General features: G+C 37.0%; 1 pseudogene; it reads left to right on the top strand.

Annotated features, from left to right (window-relative positions):
* The window catches only part of LOC131035505 (uncharacterized), a 31,934-nt pseudogene extending 11,984 nt beyond the window's left edge, over positions 1 to 19,950 (top strand).
* Positions 19,951 to 24,946: the final 4,996 nt, after the last annotated feature.

Here is a 24,946-nt window from a genome sequence, read left to right as displayed (position 1 = left end):
GATTAAAACTGCACATAGAGGTCATTTGAAGTAGGAGATATAATTTTTTTAAGGCTGCAGCTTTATAGGCAAACCTCCATCAAAAGTAGTGGGGCTAAATAGCTCAAACCATGCTTCTATGGGCATTACATGATCTTGAGGAGAATTGATGAAGTTACATATGAGTTGGAATTGCCAAAAAATAATAGGATGCATAATGTTTTCCATATGTCTCATCTCTATAGGGCTTGTGGACAACATGTCACACCATAAGAGGAATTGCTACTCAGATGTTGAGGGAAAGTTCATATTGGTACTTGATGCTGTTTTTGAGACAAAGGTGAAGAAGTTGAGGAACAAAATCTTTATAGAGTATTTGGTTCATTGGAAGAATCTATTTGTAAAAGATGTACTTGGAAAGGAATAGAGATCTTGGAGATCGAAATTTGCATTGTTTGAGGGCAAGCAATATTGGGAAGGGTGGACATGTCCCAAATCCTAAGTATGAGGGTGTTTGCATCATTTTCTTGCCCTAGGTGGGAATTTTTTCCTATCATCCCATGTAAAGGTGACTGCATCAGAGAATCATCGATCTTTGATCCCTAATGAGATCCAAGTCTTCTTGTCCCATGGTGCATGGTACTTGGTAATCCCAAACCTCAATCCTAATCGCCTTCGCTAATGTTTTTGAGCCTTCGTGTATTTCCATGTCATGCCCCTTCCATTTCTTATATAGAAACTAGGGCTGCAAATGAAGAAGAGCCAACCTAGGGCTTAAGTGGAAATAGTAAAAATCATGGAACTCCCCTCTTGAGGTTGGCGCCCATTTTTGGGAAGTGCTTTTTAAATTAAATAAAAACATCAAAGCTGGCCGACCTCTAGATGCAAGCACCCACCTTGGGCAAAGGATTTAAAATTAATCAAAAATATATTTTGTAATGTTGCTGGCGGACCTAGTTGAGGAGCTATAACCTTTGGTGAGGAGCTGCTTCATTGGAAGTTATAAATAAGAGATGTTTGAGGGTTATTTCAACAACAATTCATGGAATATCCTTCATATGTTTAGAGCAGATCTACAGCAGAACAGAGAAAATCAACATGTTATACACCAGCAATTAAGGGTTAGCAAACAGCCAGGATTAGTATCCAATTGAATCACACCTACAGAAAACTAATGAACTCAGTGATTAGAATAATCTATACCAATTGCATAAACAAGCATTAATAAACTCAGCGTCCAGAGATCTTTAAGCAGATAAAGACATAAAATAAGCAGATTAAGAAATAGACAACATGATGGAGAGATGTCATCAAGAGTCAAATCTGAAGGGACACAGTTAAGAAGGGATGTGACCATTCCAAAGGAGCAGGCACTCCAAAAGGTTGTCTCTCCTCCAAGAGACCTTAAGATATAAAAGAGGAATGACCCCGATGGGAGAAACCATCAGGGAGAGCAAGGAAGAATGGAATCAAAGAAGAAAGGAAGATTAAGATCTGCAACAAGGGAAGGCATCGAATCAGACAATAACCACACACTAGTGATCAGATCAGATTAAGTTGTTATTAAATTGCAGGCAGTAGCATCATTATTCAGTAGTGGCATGCATGGGTAATTATATATGTTCGATACGTATGCTTGGTTTATGTGGCACTATAATGCACAGTCCTTTACATATTGATATATGATAACATAATATCATGAGTAATAATATGGGATTCTAAATAGTAACAATTGATCATGGTAGTATAAGGAAGGGAGTGCAAGGAGGGGGAATGGCTACATGAGGCCAAGAGGGACATGGTATTTGCTCTTGTGCCTAGGGTAGAGGATTACTTTAGGGCACCTTATTGCAGCTCCCCCTTTAATATCTACACTGATAGATTATGGGGAAGAAATCAAGGGATCTTCAATCATAAGACGGTAAGGAAGGATGTCATGATGAGGGGGACTGGTTATGGAGACCCAACTAGGTACACCACCTCATATGAGATGGGGGAAGGCCATATGAGGCCAAGGGGGATATGAGATCCGCTTTTGGGCCTAGGGAGGGGATCACTTTAGGGCACCCTATCATGTCTTCTTGCCTCATATTGGTTGAACTCGACATGGTAGACTAGATTTATATGTTTATGAATGTGGCTATAACCCTAATAATGGATTTATCTAATGGACCATATCTTCAATATTTGTCTAGACTCTAACATGATTGCAGGTTTCCAACGTGGATTTATCTTATCCTTGGGTGAGAAGTATACCTCTAACTATATTATGTTCCTTGTTTTATTGGATTTGTGAATTTATGACAAAATATATGGTGATCCATGTAAGGGACATTTCCATCTCTTGTTCCCCATGTCACATTGAGTGTATCATTTCCTCGATCCCTACTTGTCGTTAACAATTCTTTGTAGGTTCCCAAACTTTGTCTTTCCTTGCATTGCAGCATGGGGTATTGTGTTCTACTAACTCCCAATCCCTGCTTCTTTACTCATGCACTCCTTCGTTGGACCTTTAGGACTCTCACTACATCTTTTCTTGACATACAGACTTTTGTTTCCTTAGTCCCTCTTGCCATTGCATCGATTGCGTATACATTTCCTCAAACCACTACCTTTTGACATGCCATGTCACATTGAGTATATCATTTCCTCGATCCCTACTTGTCCTTAACAATTCTTTGTAGGTTCCCAAACTTTGTCTTTCCTTGCATTGCAGCATGGGGTATTGTGTTCTCGTAACTCCCAACCCCTGCTTCTTTACTCATGCACTCCTTCATTGGACCTTTACGACTCTCACTACATCTTTTCTTGACATACAGACTCTCGTTTCCTTAGTCCCTCTTGCCATTGCATCGATTGCGTATACATTTCCTCAAACCACTACCTTTTGACATGCCTTTTTCTAGACATCCACCATATGAACTTAAAGTTTAATTGCTCACCATGGCCAACCAAGGATGTCACTAATGGTCTCAAATTTGAATGTGTAAAGTGGTGGGTGTTGTGACATTTTCACACATCGCTCCATTGCAAATGGGGACCCCCCACTTTTCGCTTTTGGAGTCGTCCTAGCTTGGTAGCGGTTCTTAGTTTATAGCCTTTGCATATGAGAAGGTTTGGTTTGAGTCTGAAATCCATGGTGGAGTGTTAGGATTGAGTTTGAGGACAAATTGCTAGAGGTTGTAAGAAATTGTCAATTGTTGTCATGTTGCAAAGTTGTCAAGGTGAGCGAAACTTCCTAATTTCCTTCTAGGGGTTGTTTTCCCACCCTTTGGAGAGTGGTTGAAACCAAGTGTTGAATGATGAAGTTTGTTTCAAGGCAATGCAAAATTGGAAATTTCTTTGTGGAGGTCGTTTTCCACTCCCAAGGAAAATACAAGTAAAGGTGAAATGGAAGAGTGGAATTTCCTTGTCGATCTTGAATTTCCACCTTTTGACAAGCTTGAAATCAATTGTTGTCATGTTGCAAAGTTGTCAAGGTGAGCGAAACTTCCTAATTTCCTTCTAGGGGTCGTTTTCCCACCCTTTGGAGAGAGGTTGAAACCAAGTGTTGAATGATGAAGTTTGTTTCAAGGCAGTGCAAAATTGGAAATTTCTTTGTGGAGGTCGATTTTCCACTCCTAAGGAAAATTTACAATTAAAGGTGAAATGGAAGAGTGGAATTTCCTTGTCGATCTTGAATTTCCACCTTTTGACAAGCTTGAAATCAAAATTTCCTTGTACCCATTGAAATTCCATCGAAATTCCACTCTTGGAGTTGATGTTAAATGAAAAATGAAAGAGAAGTGGGATCTTCCTTGTTAGGGTCATATTTCCACCCTTTGAAACTGAATGAAAAATCAGGTATAATTGAAGAAAAAGAATTGAAAATTTGAAATTTCCTTGTGGAGGTCGATTTTCCACACTAAGGGAAAATTTACAAGGCAAAATAAGGTGGAAGAGTGGAATTTCCTTGTAGACCACGAAATTCTACCCTTTGTTTGAAAATGAAATTTCCTTGTTTGGTTTGATTTTCCACTCTCTAAGCAAATTGATGAACAATGCAAGTAAAATGGAACGAAGAAGGATGAAAAACAAGTACATCAAAATCTTCCTTCTATGTTGCAATTTTCCACCCTACCTTGTCTTGTGCGATTTTCCACTCAACATCTTGGTGCTTAGTGAATGATCACAAGGGAGCTAGATGTGGAACTTGCTCCCTTAATATCGAGATTTCCTCCTCATGTTCAAATTTCCACCCTTTGGTGTTGAATTTCAATAAAATTGTGAAATAAAAGGAAGTCGGTTGTATCTGGTAAGGAATGCGACTCATGTTTGGAGGGCATATAAAGGGAATGTAAACTCAGACCTATGTACCCTAAAAATCAGACCTAAAGGGAGGCGCAGTCCTAAAAGTCAGAGCAGATCTAATCATGATTTGAAGGTGAATGTGGATTGTGTTGATGAATGCAGCGCTAGGACTCCCATTTATATGCATTCAAGGGTGTAAAATCCAACCTTAGCCGACTTGACAAGAAGAGAAAAAGCAAATCAAATGCATTACATGGTCCAGCTGACTTACATTTATCCAAAGACACATATAATTACCGCCCAGGCCTGTCTTTCAATACCTCCTAAGTGTGCCTTCCCTTATCCTTTTGACCTCCCAAAATCCGCTCAAGGAGGGTTAAGAACTTAAGTTGGCCCTTTTGAAGAAAAGATAAGAGCAAAGCTAATCTTATTGCCTTGGCCGACTTGAATCTAATTCAATTTCAAACACATAGATGGGTAGGTTGGCCTAATAAGGTGGAGGTGATTTTAAAGCGGTAAGGATGCCTACAAGATGGAGATTAAGTTCCTTTCAAACATCAGATCAACATCAATTCAGGGCTTTAATAAGAAGGGGCAGACCTGCGATTAGGGAGCAGAGATTAGACATTAAGCAGGCAGAAGTGTACGAATTTCAGACAAGAAATGACCAAATCAGGGGTAATTTAGGGGCAATTCAGACCAGGTTTTTAAACGATTTTCACCAACAAACATAGGTTGCAAAGGCAGAAAATCAGATCGGACTTGAGCAATGAAATTGGTAATCATTAATCGTGATACATTATTATTTGTTTTGCATTCCATTCACACTGTGTTTTTTTCTCTTTCAGGTTATGAGGACTTCATTACAAACAAGGAACACCTCAACCCAGTGAGTGGAGTGTGTCAACATCAACATGAGGAGGATGAAAGGACTACAAATTCAAGGATGCAACCACTTAATTTAGGGGCAATTCAGACCAGGTTTTTAAATGATTTTCACCAACAAACATAGGTTGCAAAGGCAGAAAATCAGATCGGACTCGAGCAATGAAATTGGTAATCATTAATCGTGATACATTATTATTTGTTTTGCATTCCATTCACAATGTTTTTTTTCTTTCTTCCAGGTTATGAGGGCTTCATTACAAACAAGGAACACCTCAACCTAGTGAGTGGAGTGTGTCAACATCAACATGAGGAGGATGAAAGGACCTACAAATTGAAGGATGCAACCACTACATGAAGATTACTCTACAAATTGAAGGTCTTCAACATGATGGAAGACTTCTGCATCAAGATCCACGAGTTCAAGATGGCAGCATGAGGAGGTGATCAACATTGCAATATAGAGGGACTACATAAATTTGGTAATGCATGAAGGATTCAACAGTTCGAGCTTGTTTTACAATGCAATGACAAAGAGAAGGTTCAAGAATTTCAAGATGTTCAAAGCATCACAATGAAGTAGAGGAAATTTAACAATCTTGAATTTCCTTCGGAAATCCAAGAATAAGGGTTAGTACAAGGAGGCAATCTTGGATGAAGAATGTTGCAATATGAATCAAGGTGAGGAGTTCAAGTCTAAGGTAAGGATCAATACAAGGTTCAAGGTGAAATGCTACACAAAGAAGATTCCTAAGTATGAAAATCAAATGCAAGTGTGATCAAGTCAGATAGTTTCAGAAGAGTTAATCAAAGCTAGAAACTTGATCATTGAAATGATGCAATTTGGGAATATGATTCATCACATTCATCAAGGGCAATTGGATAAAGTTGAGTATCAATAGATATTGTTCCAACCCAAGGCACTTCTTTGTGATGATCTACAAAGACAAGCATGATGAGGTGGAGTCTTAGTCGTCACCAACCAATCAGGAGATGCTACATCAACACGACCAAGTTCAGTGAACAGAAAACACCCAGTGAAGGAGCAAGTGACATGTGTCACTTTATCAAATATTGTTTGTCCCACCTAGCCTCAATTCTTATTGGTGCACGTTCAAAGGACATGTGTCCATCATATCGTAATTTTAATATTGGTCAAGAGGGAGTTTGTTGTAATAAACCCTAATTAGGGTTTTATTGTTAGATCTCAGTCGTTGATTTAGGAATCAATCTTGGCCCTTGAATTGTAATTGGGATGTCTATATGAGACATTGCCTTCTCATTTGTAAAGGGTTAATAGTGGATCAATGGTTAATAGTTGTTAGATAGTAGATAGGAGTTACAGTAGAGTAGGGGGAGGAAAGAAGAAATTGTTGCCAAGACTTGTTGAACTTAATACATGATCTTCATTGAAGCATGGTGGATTTCTATGTGTAATTTCCACATGTTGCATGGTTTCTTGCTACCTCTCAAATTAGTTGAAGTGCATTGATTGTAATGAAGAAACGTGATGGTATCTTGATGGAATTCCCGTATATACCATTTGTAATTTGCTGATTGTTAGTTGTAGTGTATGGTTAGTCTGAACCTCATTAAGAACAAGTTCGATTGTAAATGTTCACTTGAATTGCACCAGTCTTGGGTATTTGAATGGATGTTCATGGTATGAAAACCCTTCGTTATTCCTTAAAAGATTGCATCAGTTTTGTGTAGTTGTTTCTGCATGGTGAAACAAAGCTTGATTATGGAATCTGTCTATTAGAGCATCATCCATTATCATCATTGTTCTTAGAAGTAGATTAGATTTCCTAACCCTTTATCTCTTTTGCCTTTTATTTTCCAATTGAATCAATTAGAGTCTATGTTCCAGCAGAGTTCAAGCAAAATGTAAGTCCCCTTGTGATTCTAGCAAGATCACATCATAAATACTGAGTCCATCTCAAGCAATTAAGTCACATAGTTTGCATTGTAAACCTTGGGGTTTCTTTATTTGATCGCATCATTCAATATATAAGGTTTTTTTATTCAAGAGAGGATAGAATACCTTGGTATTTTATTTTGTGTCCGAAGTGCATAAAAAACACATTAGCAGTGGGAAACTTTGGGCTTGTGCTAGGACTTCAACTTCTATATTTGTTATGGGTATTTCATGTTCTTATTGTTTTTGCAATCTATTGTCAAAATGTTTTGGTGGCTATTTGACATCTAAGGGTCATTACAATAAGGAAGTATTGTGCCTAGGGTACCCCAAATTTTGGATAAGTCTAGGGGTGGGGAGAAGTCCTTTGTGTCCCAAAGACTCCAAATTGAGATGATTCAAAATCTGAAATTCATCACTTGTCAAAATGGACATTTGTTGTGATAGTGAGTAAAACATGTTGTAATATTGTAAAACATGTGGCAATTCATCAAAAATACATTGTAGGAGAGAGAAAAAACATAAAATTTGAAAAATACACTTGGAATCTTGCTCAGTGACCATGAATTAGGAGCTTGTTCTAAGCTTGTAGACCAAATTTTATGGAATTTTGACAGTAGGATGCCGTTGTTAGGAGGGGGTGCACCCAAGGTGGGGCCTAGGTTTGGGAAGTCTTGCCCAATGTCTAAGACTAGAGAGGGCTCTTGCCTTCCACCTATGGTGGGGTGTAGGATTGGAGAGAAGTCCTATCTTTTGAAAGGGTTGAAAATTTGTAGGAAGTTGGTTCTCTATCTTCTAATCACTTCTTTGAATTCACAAATTAAGTCTAGTTCTTTGCTACATATTCTCAAAATAACCTACAATGTCATGTCCTCGCCAAAAACTAGGTCACAACACGGACTACATCTATAAATAGCCCTAGATTTGTCCTGAATAAACCCTAGCCGACCTTAGAGGAAGAGTTTTAAATCCTTTACTAAATATTTTTTATATATATTCCCAAGAGGAATGACCCTCTAATAGCTAGTGCTCCCTTGGAAGAAAGAATAAAAGCAATAAAAATTTATAATCGGCCCTGGCTGACCTCTTAGGGAAAAGCGTCCATCCTTGGGCAAATTTTTTTTGAAACTATAAAACCCTTTTTAATGCTAAATATTAAATAATTAAACAATAATAAGGGCCGACCTCATGGGAAGAGACACATCCCTTGGTAAAGGGGTATGTTAGATCAGGTATAAATAAGGTTAAGTGGAGATGTGAATGGCAGGTGGAAAGACAATGCTCTTCTGCTCATTAGCATACTGATAAGCAGGCCCAAAATTACAGAAATCAGAACAAACGAACAACAACTAGACAGTGATGTGATTGTCTATAATTAACAATGATCATCGGCAATGTCTGTAGCAGCAGATCAATCAGAAGCAGAAATAATCATATAAGCAGCGAGCTGATTTATGCAATATTATCTAAACCATTGTGGGCAAATTACAAGGTAATCCTGAAAAGGGACATTACATACAAGTGCAAAAATACAATAGGGAACCCATGCAAAACAAAGGATTGAAGGAGAAGTTACCTCAAGCTAGCCCCCTAATGGGCCTTAAAGGACAAATCCACATGGCATGTAAATGCTGATGTAAAAACTGATAAATGAAATGTCTATGCGAAGAAATCATGCGAATTCAAAACATAAACAATAATTAGTAACTATGGTCCAATATGAGAACTAAGTAGGTGCTGCTTGGGAGATGACCAAAAGTGATCAAATGACAACAAAACTTGACAAATGTGGTATGGATGGATAGGTGGCTGAGGTGGCAAGGTGACAACTGATTTGGTGTAAAAAAGATGAAGTATGCAAAAAATGTTAAAGAAATACAAACACTAGGTTTTTAAAGTCTCACAATGGTGAAGGATGAAAGACGAGCAAACAAATAGTGTATTTCTATGAAATGTGACTTAGGGTGCAAACTAGGGGTTCATAAAATTTCACTAGAGCTAGGGTAAGTCAAGGGATGGAAAAATGCAATCTAATTAAGATTCTGTTGGCACTAATTTTTGTGCCTCCATACCTTAGGCATTCAGACTTGAGTTGATGTGTGACAGTCATATTTTTGGGCCTAGAGTGGTAAGGTGGTCGGAGGATTAATTTGCAAATTACTCAGGTTTTAAAATTGAGATTTGAAGTTTGGCATCACTGAAAATTTTGTTAATTCATCGACTACTCCCATTTCCGATTTCAAGTCTGTTAGGCGAGAATTGAACCTTGAATTGTGATTTTGGCCATGCTTGGCATCTTTAAATAGCTCGCACTTCAAAGTTTTGGCAATTGAACAATTTTAGATAAATCACAATCAACTTTCAATATTGATTTTGAGTCCATCAGGTGAAAATCGAGCTTGTGGTGAGTTTACATCTTCACACTATTTTTCAAGGCTCTTGAACATGTTTTGCACCTGTGGCAGTGATAACATCAATTCACAGTTAATTGTTTAAATTGTTGGTATGGTTTTGTAAGAAAATATGAAAAGAATATAATATTGTTTTTAATAAAAAAGAGATGGCTGAGGATTGTTTGCAAGTAATATTTCATAAATGCAAATTATTAAATTGAATAAAAAAATGAAGGGAGAAAACTCACCATATAAGCTTTCATTTAATAATTAAAAAGGAGGGGCAAATATTAGAGTCTTTGCACTAATGCTTACTGTAAAGCATACCTGTTGTTTCTATTGGTGTGACTTGGTATTCAACTTGCTTATTGTCCACGGCTGCATGAATCCTTTGTTGGATTGCAGTATGTTGAGGAGGTAAGGGATTTCGCAGTAGCTGATCCCTCTAACTTTTTGTTGGGCACTGATTTGCATAGTGATCTCCTCCACAGGTGAAACACCCTCCACGTGGTCCTTGCTTTTTTGTTCCTTTTTTCACAAATTCTCCGTCCTTGTGATTACTGTATCTCTTCCTGTCCTTTTAATATGGTTTGTTTCCCTTGAATCCCTTCCTCTTAAAATTCTGAGAGGATTGGTTCCAATTAACTTTCTTGCGGTTTCTATCCTGGTTGGAGTCGTCTCTTTTCAACCTTTGTTTCTGTCTGACAGCCTTCTCATATGCCTCATCCATTGTTCGAGGCACAAGCACATCTATCTCCCCTCCTATCCTACGATTGAGTCCCATGACAAACTTCCTAACGCAAAAGCTCTCATCTTGTTGAATATGGGGCATGTATTCAAGTAATTTGGTAAACTTCTCCCAGTATTTGTTAACAAACAACTCTCCTTGTCTGAGGTTTTGGAAGTCTAGCAATTTTTGATCATAAAACATTCGCGGAGGCCATCTTTGTCTAAAGACTCCCACAAATTGCTCCCATGTCATTTCAGTTATTTTTAATCCCAGTTCTGCCTTCTTATTCTCCCACCATGTTGCTGCTCTCCTAACAGTTGGTAGGCCCCCTAGGCTACTTTAGAGTTGTTGGAGTAATTTCGGATCTCAAAATACTTTTCCATCTCTGTTAACCACACTTCAACAGCGTCCCTAGATGCAGATGCCTTGAATTTCGATGGTTTTATTTTCTTCACATCATTCAAGAGATCATCTGCTAATTGGTTTTTCTTGATGTTGAAGTCTAAGCACTATAATTGTTTTTCTTGCGGTCCATTCAATCGACATGTTCTTGCCTATCAAAGTTACCCTTGGACTGGGTTTTGAATTCCTCATCTCTTGATTCTCGTTGCCCCACAAACCTTCTTTCTAGGTTATCCAACCTTGTCTGGGTTTTATTCACGGCTTCAAGAAGCTGCCTCATCATAGCCATGGAATCACTGGTATCCTCAAATTCTCCTAAATTATTCCTAGAATTATCCATACTCTAGTTGTTTTTCTCTATTAAGAAAAAATAATTTTATTCAATAAAACTCATTTAAGCTATTACATTTACATTTCAAGAATAGAATTGATATATAGTAATTGTATACAAAATCCAAGAAGTTTCAATTTTATTACTTAAGCCAAAATTGTTTTACATGGTTACAAAATTTTATTCTCTTATTTAAGAGTCGCTATCATTTCCTGTGATAGCTTCTTCTTGGTCACTAAATTCAAACTAAGGAGCAAGCCTATATCTCAGAGTAGGTGTACACGATCTTTAATAGGTTTTTCTATGGTTATACCCTTCTTAGGTGGGTTCTCAGTCACAAATTTAGTTTTCTTTACAAAGTCTTTCAGAATGGATGCTTTAATTGCCACCTTACTGGCGGCTGCCCATTTCTGTCTTTCTCTTTGAAGCTGCTCAAGGGCCTTGACCATAGTCTTCGTATCAAAGGGTAACGAACAACATGTATAATCATGTTTAAGCTAAATTTTCCAAAGATGAACGCATACAGGATTCCGGACCTTCTTCAGAGGTGTTTGTTGGATTCACATCTTGTGAAACACGACGGTCTAGTTTCAATTTTTTTCTATCTAGATGTATTCAGGTGGTGAGCCCTAGGTTCAGTGTTGAGCCTGGTAGCTCTAATACCATATGTAACAATCACTATCTCAGTAAAGAAAGCAATATAAGATATAAGCATAAATAGAAAGAGTTTCTATAACTTTCAGTTCAGCTGAAAAAGAAAATTGAAAACTAACTAGCTAACTTTCATTAGAAAGAGAAAACTAACTGTTAACTGATATAGTTATTCAATTGCAACAAAAACAGGAGAGTTTAGAGATTACATCGCAACAAGCTTCCTGTTGATATCAAATACAAGTCTCGACATAACATAGGAGGGAGAGAGCAGCTTTTCTGCCCAACCATAGACTTTTAAGTCTCTCGTGCCGCTTCCTTTTGGAAGGGCCCGACTCTTCAAGAGGGTAGTAGACTAAGGAAAGATCAATTACCTTTCAACCATCTAAGCCTGGTGTTTAGAACCTACACGAACTAGTAAGTCACACACTATAGGTACCCCCTAAGTAGCATGACCATTTGACTAGTAGTGTATCTGGTTCATGTGAACTGGTGGTTGCATGCCAATTGTAACGATAATGTTCTGTCAACTTTCACCGCCCTTACTCGGCTTAAACAGTTTGGAGTGCAAATGACTCACTATTACATAAAGAAATATGGTTCAACTGACCCAGGAAAAGTAACCAACCGTTTCAACATTCACAGGACAACTAACAAAACGGTCTTAACGACCTTCATTGTAAGTTATTTAAACAACTAGCATATTGCTGACTTCTGAGCTTAACATCTCCTAATACTTCATAGACAACATTAACCACTGTCAGAAATCGGACTTTTAAATTAGATAAGGATTAACATTTTAGAATGACAAGACAGTGAGAATCAAAACAAATAAATGATATAACAACTTTGCCCACTAGCCTATTTCCTTTATACAAAAACATAAAGCAATCATTTGAATCAAATAGAATCGTTGCACAGATTCTGGAATTCCAAACTTAATGTAGATTTTCTTCTTTAATCTAATCATATTGAATCAATATCTTCTTTTTTGTTTTGGCTAACATGTAGTAATTATTCCATGGCTACCTTTACATTTAACTGAATTCCAAGACTCTGTTAGTCCACTCTACAATACCATGTCCTAATACTTCATAGACAACATTAACCACTGTCAGAAATCGGACTTTTAAATTAGATAAGGATTAACATTTTAGAACGACAAGACAGTGAGAATCAAAACAAATAAATGATATAACAACTTTGCCCACTAGCCTATTTCCTTTATACAAAAACATAAAGCAATCATTTGAATCAAATAGAATCGTTGCACAGACTCTGGAATTCCAAACTTAATGTAGATTTTCTTCTTTAATCTATAATCATATTGAATCAATATCTTCTTTTTTGTTTTGGCTAACATGTAGTAATTATTCCATGGCTACCTTTACATTTAACTGAATTCCAAGACTCTGTTAGTCCACTCTACAATATCATGGTATGGGTATGCAGGTAGATTAGCAATTCCCTTGAAATGCAATTCATAACAAAGCATGTTCATCCTTAATGAATGCATAAACGAGTCTGTGATTTGTATTCTAACTTCATATAATCACACACAATAAAATAGATTGTATTGACATAAATTACACAAAAATATATACAAGTAAAGCAGTGACTTGTGCCTGTATGAAGATGTTTCTAATTGCTGTTCTCCTCTCACCGTATTGACAAATATCAGCTCTTGAGCAATTCCGGTGAACAATCCAGTGATGTGTTTCTGCTAGAGATTAATGATTAATCTTTTTCTTTTTCCTAGCGTTCCACAAAAACGCATTTCCCCCCCTCAAGCCCGCGCGTTCGAGACGGGGATGTTTCTGGGACAGGGAAACAGGGATGTCGCATCTCCCGCTGTCCTGCCACCACCATCGGTGCTCTGTCGGAGATGGGGAAACATCTCCACGTCTCCCAAGGAGATGTGGAGATGCCAAGATGTCTCCAAGTCTCCTTGGGAGTTGCCTAGGTGTTTCTCGGGGGGTGGGGAGACATCCAGATGTCTCCCGTCGCCTAGACATAAGAAGGCAAAAAAAATTTAATTTAATAAAAAAGACTTATTTTTTGGGGTTGGGGGGGTAACCCTAATTTGACGTGGGCCCCACCCCTTCCCCCAAAACAACACAAAACCACCACATTTGGTGATTTCAGTCACATTTTGTAAGTCTGATTTTTTCTTCTAGCAAGCAAAAGAGGAGGAAAAACTTGGAGAAGTCTGATTGAAGGAGTGAAAAGAGTGAGTGCAAGTGTGAGAGGAGTGAGAAGGAGCAAGAAGTGGAGGAAAATGATTCTACAACATTTTGGAGAGATTTTTCCAAGCACAAGGCAGGGTTTTTCTTGTTTTTTGTTTGTTTTAGTTTTTGATTTTCAATTCTTTTTGTTTAAACTTTTTTTTTGATTCATCTCAAAATCAGATTTGATGTTGAATGTTGAGGGCAAACTGATGCCCTCAAGATTCAACATCAAATTTTTATTTTAAATAATATAAAATTATAAATTGTAAATTTTGTTTTCAAAATTGAAATTTCAAATTTGTATCTCAATTTGTTAAACTAGGCTGAATTTATTTTTATTTTTATTTTGTGAAATGCAATGTCACTATCACAATGAGTTCCTATGACATGAGTGAGGATGAGATGCAAATCCATTCTCATAGTGAAAATGGCTCAAAATTTGAACTTGAGAATGAGGGGGGTGACCATGGGGCTGATCTTGGAGCCCAATCTAGTTCCATGGTGAGTGCACCGGCTAGTATAGGTTGCCATTTAGAGTTGTTGGCACATTAGGCTAGGTGTGCTTATGACCCTAAATCTCCTCTAAGACAGTTTGCTTCAAGAGTAGAAGGCACATCATGTATAGGTGGGGGAACAAGGAAGTGGAAGTGCAACATTTGTGGGGTTGAATGGTTTGGTAGCATCACTAGAGTGAATGCACACTTACTTTTTTGGAAAGGAAAAGGTGTGGATCATTGTAAGTTTTTGGCAAAAACTAAAAATATAGAGTACAAAATTGAGATGAACAAGCTTTGGGGCATTCCAGATGATAGAGATGTTTTAGTCCCTACTACTTTGTCTGCTAGGGAAGCCCTTCAACAAAACCAACAAGTGCAACATACTTCTCATGCATCACAGACGAGAGGAATGATGTTTAGACCTTCATCCACTTCCACTTCTAGTGCCATGCCCCAATCACAAGAGGCTAAGGGGACAGGGAAGCACAAGTTGCACACATCGTAGAGCAACCCCATAGCTGATATGTTTAATGTCCAGTTGAGAGATGAGATAGATGAATCCATTGGTAGGTTTTTCTTTGCCAATGGCATCCCATTTCATGTTACACGATCGCCTTATTATAGGGAGATGATGGCTATGGTGGGGAAGGGAGGAACATCATTTGTGCCACAAGGTGAGACGAAATTGAGGACCACGATCTGGGATAAGAGCTATTCCAAGATCAATATTTTGATGGAGAAGATGAAGGCATGTTGGGTGGCCTCTGGGTGCAACATAGTTTTGGATGGGTGGACAAACATTAGCCATCGTCCACTCATCAATATCATGGTCACATGTGCAGAGGGCCCATACTTCCTTAGAGAAGTTGATTGTACATGGCATCACAAAGATGCTTATTTTTAGTTTCAGGTCCTTATGGAGGCTATAGAGGAGGTTGGGCCACAAAATGTGGTCCAAGTAGTGACAGATGTAGCCCATGTGTGTAGAGCAGTAGGGAAACTCATTGAGGTGGCCTATAGACATATTTGGTGGACCCCATGTTGTGTGCATGCCATGAACAATGCACTCAAGGACAAGTAGTGACAGATGTAGCCCATGTGTGTAGAGCAGTGGGAAACTCATTGAGGTGGCCTATAGACATATTTGGTGGACCCCATGTTGTGTGCATGCCATGAACAATGCACTCAAGGGCATGGGGAAGATTGACTGGATTAGAGGAGTCGTCAGTGATGCGAGAGATATGCAAATGTTTATCTGCAACCACCACACTTCACATGCACTCTTCAGGACCTTTGCGAAGGAGTTCTTGAAACCAGGTGAGACCAGATATGCATCCTATTTCATTCTCTTGGAGAGAATGATTGAGTTGCAAGAGGCATTGCAACTCATGGTTACGACTAATGAGTGGAATAGGTGGGCTGAGGGCAAGACAGAGTAGGGGAGAAGGGTGAAGGAGATGTGAAGAGTGATGTGTTTTGGATTGATGCAAAATACATTGTCTCCATCATTTCTCTCGTATTCCAGGTCAATAGATATGGGGATGGGGATGCACCTAATCTTGGAGAGGTGCATGAGTGCATCAACTCTATGCTTGACTAGATGAGGGCTTCTGTGCAAGTGAAGGACCCCTCTCTAGCATTTTACAATGAGCACATCCGGCCAATCATTCAGCGCAGATGGGACAAGTTGAACACTCCTTTGCATATGGCTGCCTTTGCCTTGAATTCTAAGTGGTACAAGGCTAGACTGGGTAGAGTGACACCGATTTAGGATGATGAGGTGAAGACGGGTTTCTTTAGGTGCATAGAGAAGATGTTTGATTCTAGAGATGCCGTCATAATTCACACTAAGTGGGAAAAATTTGCCACTCTTAGAGGCTATTCAGATGCGAAAAAGATGGATATAGAAACTATGGCATAGGAGGATCCACTTTTGTGGTGGAATTGTCGTGGTCCGAAATCTTTGACCACCACTCTAGCTATCTATCTGCTATCCCAGGTTTCCAGTTCTTCAGCTGCTGAGAGGAATTGGTCTACATATAGCTTCATCCACTGTCTTAAGAGGAACAAACTTACCTCTAAGAGAGCAGAGAAACTTGTGGCTATACATGGTGCTTTGCGTCTCATGGACCGCAAGACACTCTGCAAACCCAAAATAGGAGGGGATGTGTGCTTTTCCGAGATTTAATTTTAATATTAATTTGAAGTCATAAGCAAGTAAGAAAGCTGACAAATAAATACAATTTCTCAAGAGTTTGGAATCCCTGCCTTCATCTCTTTAAAAATCTCACCAAATATCCAGTTGCCAGTATCACATGAGGTTAGTCTGAAATGGGGTCCCAAACAATTCTCTAGGGATCCATATACCTTGTAAATATTACACATATCTAGCAGCCATATACATTGTTCAATAATTCACTTACTGACCATTAACATGCTCAAGTTCACACAAAATTATTAATTAATATTACATTGAAATTGTGAGAGCCTGTATGTTTCTGTAAAAGTATTCAAATTTATGTTCAAAAGTGGAATGTTAAGGATGTTGTCTTTCTTTTAATTCCTTAGACAATATTCAATGCTATTAATGTATGCTCTCTAGTTATTTCTGATTATGAACTGAAACTTCTTTGTTTGCAGGTGGCTGTAGATAATATTTATTGATTTCGATATTTCTCCAGCATTCTTCACGGCACATATATATAGGCATTGCCTTGTAAGATCAAGGCATGCCTTGACCGGACATGTCTCATGACATGTCCGATCAAGACATGTCTTGATCAAGGGTGGTGCCTCTTCATAATGCAAACCAATAACTATTAATGTATGCTCTCTAGTTATTTCTGATTATGAACTGAAACTTCTTTGTTTGCAGGTGGCTGTAGATAATATTTATTGATTTCGATATTTCTCCAGCATTCTTCATGGCACATATATATAGGCATTGCCTTGTAAGATCAAGGCATGCCTTGACCGGACATGTCTGATCAAGACATGTCTTAATCAAGGGTGGTGCCTCTTCATAATGCAAACCGATAACTATCGGTTAATATAAATGCCGATACTTAACAAATGATAATCGATGCCAATCGGTTTGTGATTTAATGCGGTTTGATTATCATTGTAACCGATAATGAATCGGTTAGTTTCTAATGCAATTTTAGTTATCATTAACCGATCACTAATCGGTTTATTCTTAATGCTATTTCATGGTAATCGATGGTAAATGCAACCCGATTATGGATCGGTATAAGAGCAAAAATATGTTAATACGATAACTATTGTAGTTATCATATGACAACACTAATTAGTGTTGTCATATGACAACTAGAATAGATATGCAAAACTGATTACAATCACAGCATATAAATGAAATCACTGCATAGCAAATACGATCATATCTCGATCGATGATAGAAATGCTTATAAAGATGATTATGATGTCTACCATTAGCATGTAGATTTATCGATAGGATAGATGATTGAATGAGAGACTTCATTTATCTCTCATTCAATCATTTATCTTACCGAAGCTACATTGTTTCAACAGTTTCTACTTCACTTTTCCCATCCTTTACGCAGGAGTGGAATTTTTTTCAATTAAGCTTGCATACCAGTGCTTGTATGAGTTCATCTGTAGCACCACTATCGTCCCAAATTGTTGAATTTGAGTTACCCTTTCTACTGGGAATGTGCTCATCATCTTCAAGCGATGTGACAGACAAAGAGGTTCATAACTTTTATCCATGTATAACTTGCCAGAGCAACACAGAATATTCAAAGCCAAAAGCTTGGGTTTGTGCACGAGGAGCCATCTTGTGAGAAATTTGTTTGTTTTCCAAGGGAGAAATCTGGAAATAAAGATTAACACCTTTAAAAAGAGTCAAAAGAAAATGAGCTTTGGAGGAATCAGGTTGGAGATCTTATGAAAAATATGAACTTAAGCTGAATATTTTTGAGACAATCTCATAAATGAAACAACAATGAGGAAGAGAGGAGTAGAATTCCTCTCTCATTATTGATAAGAAATTCATCTATAGTATATCGCATAGGTTTTGCTGCTTATGCTTGTTTTGGTGTGTATATATATATATGAATCCCTTGATCCTATGTTTTACAAAAGATGTTGCATCCAGTCAATCTGCACCAACAGGTCCTGCATCCACCATCCTGGCTCATGTCTTGAACCAAAGGACCGGATTGTTTTTTTCAGACAAGCATTTTTTTTTCCCTTAAACTACATCCTAAAGGCATCAAATGTTTCACACTTTCATTGAAATAAATTTATGGTTTTGTGATATTATAAAAAATTGCTGAGAAAAGATTCTCTGATCGATAAATTTCCTTTGAATGGTGACCTTTGTTGTAGATGCTACAATCAAGGGACATCTCTTCTGTAAAATTCACGACACGCACTTAGCCTTATTCGTTAGGGTATGCCACACCCAATTTATGAATGTGGTTCACCCAATTTCAACATTTCATCATATTCCCTGATGTATGAACCTGGGGCTTCACTTTGGAAGCCCGAATACTTAACCATTTGAGATCATTGCATTCGACAAAGAAAAGAAAAAATATTAGTATCAGCTAAGTGTGGATCATTAATCATTCTTTTGTATCGTGAATCAGAAGAACAACCAAATTGTGAATACTAGTCCCTAAGATAGTCCCAACTAAAATATTGTATGAATATCCAAATTGCAATCATTAGTCCCCGAGATAGTCCAATTAAAAAGCACCATCTTTAGTACGGTCTATTCAAACACTGTTTAGTGCAGTTAAATCTTGATAACAAAGCTCGAGGGGATTGGCCTTATGTACATTGGCTGCCGTTTACCATAAAATAACAATTCATGTTAGGTTGTCTTTTAACTCATTTAAATATCATATATCCTCACTTTGATAATCCCAAATACTTGTAGAAATATTAGAATAAATCACCAAAACCATATAGTACTTTGTAAAATAATTATGCCATCAATCATATCATGTCTTCTTTGGTTTATTTCCAGGTCATTGATATATATGGAGATCTAGCATTAACAGAATATGCAAGGGTTGGGCGAGCCATTTCACTCTATGAGGTCGGTGATAGAGAAGAATCTATAGCAGAGATGGAAGATGTATCAGTCTCTTTAAAAGGATATCCAGGTTTATTCATCTGTGATAGTGAAAGGCATGAACCCTTTTCATTTTGCATCAGTTTTTTTTAACATTCATTCACTTTCTCCTTTTTGTGAATTCTGGGCAGAGGTGCATGCAGCTTTGGCAGCAGCATTTTATGCGGATAAAAAGGCTCCTTTGCTTGCTGAACGACAGTTCACAATAGCCACATTGCTAGACCCTCGCTATACGGACTTGTCCTATGTAAGGAATACAAAACATTGGCCCCCCAGCTTAATAGCTTCCTTACAAAGCTTTATTAACTTGAGTTAATTGGTTTGAAGAAACCCATGCGACCTATCTAGTGAATATGGTCATTTTGGATGGGGTGAGCACATTTTTCTGTGTTAGTGGTACACTTCTTTTGTAAAAGTAAATGCCACCAGTTCCATGTTTCATTTGATTATTTTCCCCAAACAATTGTATAATTTTATTACACCGTTTCACCTCATGTTATATCATTTTTCAGAATTTGGCTGTATCTTAGTGTCAATTCAATCTTTATGAACCATCTGTCTTGAGCTTTAATGGTAGACTTGGCACTTACTAGCATTGCATGATGTGTTATTTTGCTATAATGCCACCGTAATTTCCAGTCGTGTTATCAATGAAAGCATGTAGCATATTAGCTCTGTTATGAATATTGGTTTAGTTTTTTCCAGTCTCTGAGTCAATATGCAGCTGAGAGTAAATATCATTAGCACTTCTTACTAAAGCAGCAATACTGCAATTTGAGGGAGTTAAAGGTGTTCTTAATTCCGTTTTCAATTCCTGTTTTGAAGCTTTAAAAAATTGGCTGAATGGATTCTGTTCCATATTCTTAACCAGAATCACAATGAATTATGAAAAAATTTAAGATCTTTCACTTTAGAAATCAATATGTATAATATTCAGCCCTTATAACCCCGTCCAAATACATTGTGGAGAGGAGCACCTTTAGGGCATTTATGCCCCTCGTCCGTTTCTCTCTTCACCCCCTCCAAATACACTTGTAAGAGTGATAGGGGAGAGGGACAGTAGTCGTTAGGGCTAACTTCGTCAACATGTAGCCGTAACATTGTAAGACCTCCGTTTTTTTAGAAATGTAGTATGGACACTTAACAATCTACAACTAAGGTTTGAAGGTGTGAATCATCATGCAACTCATCAAAATAACATGTCTAGTGCGAAGTATCAAAAAAATGACTTTTTAAAGATTCGACCAAAACTTAATCTAAAAATCTCTAATTGTTGAATAAAAAAAAATCATTTGTAATTAATATCATATCGTATTTTTTTGTAAAATATAACTTATATGAAACTTAAATGGACCAATTACCTATTAGTAATCATAAATGTGTGTTATCTCTAACTTTTATATCCAACACCAAAGGACCAATAGTTGAATACAAAAACAACATATTATGATATAAAATAAAACTTATATGAGCACAAAGGGACCAATTGTTGAACACTTAAATCTTTAGACAATCCCTCACATTTCATGGAGAAAAACAAGGTATTTATTGTGTTCACTTTTTATATTTGTGATAAGACAAATTACTAATATGAAATACTCCAATGCATATACATTGCTACCCCAATAGTTGTACACATAAGAATAATATTTTTTCACTATGATAAAATACTTGTTTAAGTGAGTATCTTATTTTATAAATGACACACTTATAGTGGATAGCTATGATATTTTATTTGAAACAAAAAATGATCTATTTCACTTGTTAATTAATGTATTTATGTCTTTTTTATATAACATTTATAGGTTTTTTTATGTTCAAGTATTGGTCCATTTTGATCAACATAACATTTTTTTATTTATTTACATTTAGATTATTTATTTACATTATATAGTATAAATATGTGGCAAGACTGGATATTATATGCACAACTGCTATAATGACTATTGGACCCCGTACAACAACTGGTCCCTCTCCCCTAGGATTCAAATGGTGAATGCAGTTGGCCAATGTTGTCTCGTTTGAATTTTTAATATCCCAGAAGGAATATTTTGTAACATCAAGTCATTTTTTTTTCACAAAATTTAATGTTATTATTATTCACAAAGCTCTTGAATTGGCTGTTTTAGATCAATGATATTATTTTGTTTGAATGTTTTGTTTTCAAGTCTTCAATATTAAACATCAGTTATTAACTAACTTATAAAAGGGCATGACTTCACAACAATGTTGTAACCATTAACCAAATGTTGCGATCTAAATGCTATGAAATTCTTATACTTGTGTAAACCTATTGCAGCAGGCAGCCCCAAAAATTACTATTAAACAAGTGCGCAATATCACAACCAATAATAATATTCACCAAAATATTATATCAAACCACAAACTTATCAAAATTTGTCCCCAAAATGATATGGTATAGATCTCCTAGTCCTTAGATGGATGTTAAAAATACACAACAATTTTTGAACATAAACAAACGACTTACAAATTGGAAGAAAGTATGGCCAAAGTTCAACAATCTTTGAGAATGAGTAAGATGTTATTTCTGTAGAGTTGTGGTTATCATGTCGCTTTTACAAAAAATAAATGAAAGAATTATTGCATAAGGAGGTGTAAGAGATCAAGAGTTAGGATTGTTGACTGACTCATGCAAGGAAGACATCAAAGATTAGAGATTAGGCATGTGTCTTGATTCATGCTTGAGAATTGTTGGGGATCGAGCATTGAAAGTTATGCTTGATGCATGCCTCAGAGATGTCAGAGCTTGGAGATCGAACATGTTTCTTGACTCGTGTTGAAAAGATGTTAGGCATTGGGAGTTGGAGATACGATTTAACTTCTGCTAGGGTGAGAATGAAAGAACTCAATGACACATCGGGGGTTGAGGGTCGGGGCTTTTACCTGTTGGAGTAATTAGGACACATTATCTAGTTAACTCTATAATTAGGTCCTTTAATTACTTTATTCACTTAAGTTAAACTTAGGTGCTTTTTTATTTTTTATTAGATTAGGTTAATAAAAGTTTCACTTAGTTGAGCTAATCTTTAGTTTCCTAATGTTAGATTATGCTTTTCTTGCTTAATAAAACAAGTCATTCATTCATGCTAATCTATCCAATTCATTAATTGGTTAATCTACATATCAAATTCCTCTTTGGATCAATCTCTCTCAAGGTTGTATAACATTAATCATGCATTTTTTTCTTCAGATGTGATAGGTGTTTTGCTTGCAAGTGATTCATGGGCCTATGGGGTTGAACAAATAAGTCCAACATGGTATAAGAGCTCTAGATTTGCTAAGTTCCCATCCATTTTCTGAGAGATCAAGCCTTGAGGAGAAAAATCAACCCATCTTAGAGGAAAACAATTTTTGGGTTCTCTTCAAAGCCAGGAAAGACCAATTTGGGTCGCTCTTAGTTTGCCAAGATTCATCATATTTTGTGAAAAAAATTAAAAAAACAAAAAGCTAAAAATAGCGCCAAAAAAGTTTTTGGATTGGGTTCTTCACCCCAAAAAACTATTTGGGTATTTGCCGGATTTTGGAGGAAGTGAGTAGATTTTGCAGAAATCAAATCAAAAGGGTTGTGTTTGCAAGTTGTCAAATGGATAACTGTAGTCCATTCTTCTTTTTGGCATAAGTTTTGCATACGGTGTCAAAATTGGGCAAACAAGATATCATCAAAACAGCAGTTTTGAGAGCATCCCAGTGGTGGTAGTTTTATTTTTATATTCAGCTCCAAATTTCTGTTATACTCAGTCAAAGTAAGATCTTTTATTTTTAACTTATGAGCTCATATCTTTTCACTAATAATTTTTTATTTTTGTGATTCTTGCAACTTTGGAAAGGTGATTTAGAGCTCTTCAGATCCACATATGGATTTTTTTCTAGATTTTTCCTTACGTAAATTTAATTTAGATTTTAGTGTTTTCACTATTTGGTTGATTACTTGGATGTTTTGGCACCTGGAATGAATTTGTTCGTGGGAGAGGACTTTATTTGATTTTACTTTACATGTATTGAGGTTTTTGGGGTTTGATTATTTCATTTGAGGAGGTATCACGGGTTTTTATATCCATCCTTTTGTTATCAACGGGATAAAGGGTAATTATGAGTCTTGGCGAAAGGGCATCTTGACATATTTTAGGTGGCTTGGTTTTTTTGTCTTATCTATATGGCCTCATCCCTCAATCAACTTAGAGAGCGGAAAACATGCTTGAAGGATCATTAATGACCATGTTATAGGAGTGATCGAGTCTAGTGTTGATTTTGACACTGTGTGCTTTATTGGACATTGATTGTCCCCACACACTTTGGACTCACGTAAGGGAGATCTATGGAGGATGGGAGATCTATGGAGACCTTTACATCTTTCCATTTTTAGAGGATCCTGTAGTAGATTGACTTATTCCCTTTGCACATGCAAATTACATACTCTATGATAATGTTACGTATGAGATGCTTGAAATATCACAAATATTTCATGTCCTGATGGATCAAAGGCTTGTCTCTCAATTCTCACCCACATTGAGACACCATCTCAATCTTCTTTGATGACCTTGGCTTTGGTTCATGCATGACTCCCATTGATTTAGTTTAGTAGGTTGATAGTTCCCTTCCAATTTTTATCTTGTGTGATGAGTACTTGCTACATATTGTAGGATTGTTTGATACATCACACACTCTAGACACTGGGGATATGATTGAGGATATTTCATTCCTCTTTGATGTTAGCTTGAGCATTCCTATTATCTCATATTCAGTAGTTGCCTTCAAAGGTTGTTCATCTAGTATCTTCATAGGTGTTTGATCTTGCTTCTAGTTATTTGGCATATCAGATAATTGAGCAGTTTTCCATGACACCTTTCATGAGACTATTCCTTCCATCTCCTTTCATGGTGTTGCTTTTGCCTTGTCTATTGGATTTTTTTCTTCCTAATGGGAGGAACGCGGTTTGCCACTCTTGGATCTTTATCAATATTTGTCTTCGAGCCTTCATCTTTGGCATTGGAGCTTCTCTCCTATGGGGGATACATTGTCTCTTCTTCGCTCTCCTATGTGGGGGATATTGATTGTACTTATGTGACCGATTCAGTACTTGGGAGGACATTTGGAGTCCTTCATGCTTAGTCACATGTACCTTTTCATTTCTTTATCTCTCCTTTACAGAGGAGTTTTTTGCCACTGAGTTTTTCTCCTCTCTGTTTGTGAGAGTTGCATTACTTTATGCATGGGTACCTGATCAAGCCTTTGTTGTTGGGATCCATCCATTCATGCTTGCATATTTGCACTCATTGTTAGCTTTTTAGCTATTCCCTAAGTTAATCTTAATGTGGGGTGTTGGAGTAATTAGGACACATTATTTAATTAATTCTATAATTAGGTTGTTTAATTACTTTATTCACTTAAATTAGGCTAATAAAAGCTTCACTTAGTTGATCTAATCTTTAGTTCTTTGAGCTAATTTTAGTTTCCTAATTTTAGATTAGGTTTCTCTTGCTTTCTATAAAGCAAGCCATT

The sequence above is a fragment of the Cryptomeria japonica genome, chromosome 10 (genome assembly GCF_030272615.1).
Source record: "Cryptomeria japonica chromosome 10, Sugi_1.0, whole genome shotgun sequence".
Classification (NCBI taxonomy): Eukaryota; Viridiplantae; Streptophyta; class Pinopsida; order Cupressales; family Cupressaceae; genus Cryptomeria; species Cryptomeria japonica.
The sequence above is the reverse complement of the archived record's forward strand: the minus strand, read 5'-3'. Positions and strand labels throughout refer to the sequence as shown.